The sequence below is a fragment of the Coffea arabica genome, chromosome 11e (genome assembly GCF_036785885.1).
Source record: "Coffea arabica cultivar ET-39 chromosome 11e, Coffea Arabica ET-39 HiFi, whole genome shotgun sequence".
NCBI lineage: Eukaryota > Viridiplantae > Streptophyta > Magnoliopsida > Gentianales > Rubiaceae > Coffea > Coffea arabica.
Window position 1 is genome coordinate 4,457,386 of NC_092331.1, and position 4,525 is coordinate 4,461,910.

Here is a 4,525-nt window from a genome sequence, read left to right on the forward strand (position 1 = left end):
TAATAAAAAATAATAAAAAATACAAAAATATAGTTTAATTAAAAAAAAAAGCAATTTATGAATTTCAAAGACATACGGCGGTGGACATTAACGAGACTCAACATGTATGCTTAAAAAGATAAAAATAAGCGAAAACAAGGCTAGGCGGTGAGCCTTAGGCCGCATGACGGAGCATTGGCACGACACTACACCGACGACGTGAAAAACGCACGACGGTGCCCATCATGGCAAGGCGATAGGCCTTAGGCCGCACGACGGCCGTTGGCTTGCGTTGGCTAAGGCATGGGCACGACGCCACATCCACAGCAAGAAAAATGCACGACGGTGCCCCTCATGGCTAAGCGGTGCGCCTTAGGCCACACGACGACCGTTGCCTTGCGTTGGCTAAGGCAACGGCAAGAAAAACGCACGACAGTGCCCCTCATGGCTAGGTGGTAGGCCTTAGGCCACACGACGGCCATTGCCTTGCGTTGGCTAAGGCAAGGGCATGATGCCACACCGACGGCAAGAAAAACGCCCGACGGTGCCCCTCATGGCTAGGCGGTAGGCCTTAGGCCACACGACGGCCGTTGCCTTGCGTTGGCTAAGGCAAGGGCACAATGCCACACCGACGGCAAGATAAACGCACGACGGTGCCCCTCATGGCTAAGCGGTGGGCCTTAGGCCGCACGACGGCCGTTGCCCTGCGTTGGCTAAGGCATAGGCACGATGGCCACACCGACGGCAAGAAGAACGGCCGACGGTGCCCCTCATGGCTAGGCGGTTGCCCTTAGGCCGCACGATGGCCATTGCCCTGCGTTGGCTAAAGCACGGGCACGATGCTAGGCGTTTGGCCTTAGGCCGCACGACGGCCGTTGCCTAGCGTTGGCTAAGGCATGGGCACGATGCCACACCGACGGCAAATAAAACGCACGACGGTGCCCCTCATGGCTAGGCGGTGGGCCTTAGGCCGCACGACGGCCGTTGCCCTGCGTTGGCTAAGGCATGGGCACGGCGGCCACACCGACGGCAAGAAAAACGCACGACGGTGCCCCTCATGGCCAGGCGGTCGGCCATAGGCCGCATGACGGCCGTTGCCTTGCGTTGGCTAAGGCATGGGCACGATTCCACACCGATGGCAAGAAAAACACACGACGGTGCCCCTCGTGGCTAGGCGGTTGCCCTTAGGCCGCACGATGGCCATTGCCCTGCGTTGGCTAAAGCACGGGCACGATGCTAGGCGTTTGGCCTTAGGCCGCACGACGGCCGTTGCCTAGCGTTGGCTAAGGCATGGGCACGATGCCACACCGACGGCAAATAAAACGCACGACGGTGCCCCTCATGGCTAGGCGGTGGGCCTTAGGCCGCACGACGGCCGTTGCCCTGCATTGGCTTAAGCATGGGCACGACGGCCTCACCGATGGCAAGGAAAACGCACGACTGCCGTGGGGTTTTGTTCCCAAGGCAACGGGTAAACCTCTGTAGCCATGCTGGAAAAACGCACGACGGTGCCCCTCATGGCGGCCTTAGGCCGCATGACGGCCGTTGCCCGGCGTTGGCTAAGGCGTGGGCACGACGGCCACACCGACGACAAGAAAAATGCACGACGGTGCCCCTCACGGCTTGGCGGTGGGCCTTAGGACGGACGACGGCCGTTGCCTTGCATTGGCTAAGGCATGGGCACGACGGCCTCACCGACGGCAAGAAAAAAGCACAACTGCCGTGGGGTTTTGCTCCCAAGGCCACGGGTAAACCTCTGTAGCCATGCTGGGAAAATGCACGACGGTGCCCCTCACGGCTAGGAGGTGGGCAATAGGCCGCACGACGGCCGTTGCCCTGCGTTGGCCAAGGCGTGGGCACGACGGCCACACCGACGGCAAGGAAAATGCACTACGGTGCCCCTCATGGCTAGGCGGTTGGCCTTAGGCCGCACGATGGCCGTTGGCTTGCGTTGGTTAAGGCATCGGCACGATGGCTCACCGACGGCAAGAAAAACGCACGACGGTGCCCCTCATGGCTAGGCGGTTGACCTTAGGCCACACGACGGCCGTTGCCTTGCGTTGGCTAAGGCATGGGCACGACGCCACACCCACGGCAAGAAAAATGCACGACGGTGCCCCTCGTGGCTAGGCGGTTGGCCTTGGGCCGCATGACGGCCGTTGCCTTGTGTTGGCAAAGGCATGGCCACGATGCCACACCGATGGCAAGACAAACACACGACGGTGCCCCTCGTGGCTAGGCGGTGGGCCTTAGGCCGCACGACGGCCGTTGCTTGCATTGGCTAAGGCATGGGCACGACGCCACACCGATGGCAAGGAAAACGCACGACGGTGCCACTCATGGCTAGGCGGTGGACCTTAGGCCGCACGACGGCCGTTGCCTTGCATTGGCTAAGGCATGGGCACGACGGCCGCACCGACGGCAAGAAAAACGCACGACTGCCGTGGGGTTTTGTTCCCAAGGCCACGGGTAAACCTCTGGAGCCATGCTGGAAAAACGCACGACGGTGCCCCTCACGGCTAGGCGGTGGGCCTTAGGCCGCACGACGGCCGTTGCCCTGCGTTGGCCAAGGCACGACGGTGCCCCTCATGGCTAGGCAGTTGGCCTTAGGCCGCACGACGGGCGTGGGCTTGCGTTGGTTAAGGCATCGGCACGATGGCACACCGACGGCAAGAAAAACGCACGACGGTGCCCCTCGTGGCTAGGCGGTGGGCCTTAGCCCGCACAACGGCCGTTGCCTTGTGTTGGCTGAGGCATGGGCACGATGCCACACCGACGGCAAGAAAAAAGCATGACGGTGCCCCTCGTGGCTTGGCGGTGGACCTTAGCCCGCACGACGGCCGTTGCCTTGCATTGGCTAAGGCATGGGCACGACGGCCTCACCGACGGCTAGAAAACCGCACGACTGCCGTGGGGTTTCGTGCCCAAGGCCACGGGTAAACCTCCGCAGCCATGCTGGAAAAGCGTTGTGGTTTGGGAGGGGGAGGGACGAATCGAAGCGACAAAGGGCTGAATCTCAGAGGATCGTGGCAGCAAGGCCACTCTGCCCCTTACAATACCCCGTCGCGTATTTAAGTCGTCTGCAAAGGATTCTACCCGTCGCTCGATGGGAATTGTACTTCAAGGCAGCCAACGCGGCTCTTCCGCCGCGAGGACTTAGCCCACGACACGTGCCCTTGGGGGCCAGAGGCCCCTACTGCGGGTCGGCAAACGGGCGACGGGCATATGCATCGCTTCTAGCTCGGATTCTGACTTAGAGGCGTTCAGTCATAATCCAGCGCACGGTAGCTTCGCGCCACTGGCTTTTCAACCAAGCGCGATGACCAATTGTGCGAATCAACGGTTCCTCTCGTACTAGGTTGAATTGCATTTTTCTTGCCGTGGGTGTGGCGTCGTGCCCATGCCTTAGCCAACGCAAGGCAACGGCCGTCGTGTGGCCTAAGGTCAACCGCCTAGCCATGAGGGGCACCGTCGTGCGTTTTTCTTGCCGTCGGTGAGCCATCGTGCCGATGCCTTAACCAACGCAAGCCAACGGCCATCGTGCGGCCTAAGGCCAACCGCCTAGCCATGAGGGGCACCGTAGTGCATTTTCCTTGCCGTCGGTGTGGCCGTCGTGCCCACGCCTTGGCCAACGCAGGGCAACGGCCGTCGTGCGGCCTATTGCCCACCTCCTAGCCGTGAGGGGCACCGTCGTGCATTTTCCCAGCATGGCTACAGAGGTTTACCCGTGGCCTTGGGAGCAAAACCCCACGGCAGTTGTGCTTTTTTCTTGCCGTCGGTGAGGCCGTCGTGCCCATGCCTTAGCCAATGCAAGGCAACGGCCGTCGTCCGTCCTAAGGCCCACCGCCAAGCCGTGAGGGGCACCGTCGTGCATTTTTCTTGTCGTCGGTGTGGCCGTCGTGCCCACGCCTTAGCCAACGCCGGGCAACGGCCGTCATGCGGCCTAAGGCCGCCATGAGGGGCACCGTCGTGCGTTTTTCCAGCATGGCTACAGAGGTTTACCCGTTGCCTTGGGAACAAAACCCCACGGCAGTCGTGCGTTTTCCTTGCCATCGGTGAGGCCGTCGTGCCCATGCTTAAGCCAATGCAGGGCAACGGCCGTCGTGCGGCCTAAGGCCCACCGCCTAGCCATGAGGGGCACCGTCGTGCGTTTTATTTGCCGTCGGTGTGGCATCGTGCCCATGCCTTAGCCAACGCTAGGCAACGGCCGTCGTGCGGCCTAAGGCCAAACGCCTAGCATCGTGCCCGTGCTTTAGCCAACGCAGGGCAATGGCCATCGTGCGGCCTAAGGGCAACCGCCTAGCCACGAGGGGCACCGTCGTGTGTTTTTCTTGCCATCGGTGTGGAATCGTGCCCATGCCTTAGCCAACGCAAGGCAACGGCCGTCATGCGGCCTATGGCCGACCGCCTGGCCATGAGGGGCACCGTCGTGCGTTTTTCTTGCCGTCGGTGTGGCCGCCGTGCCCATGCCTTAGCCAACGCAGGGCAACGGCCGTCGTGCGGCCTAAGGCCCACCGCCTAGCCATGAGGGGCACCGTCGTGCGTT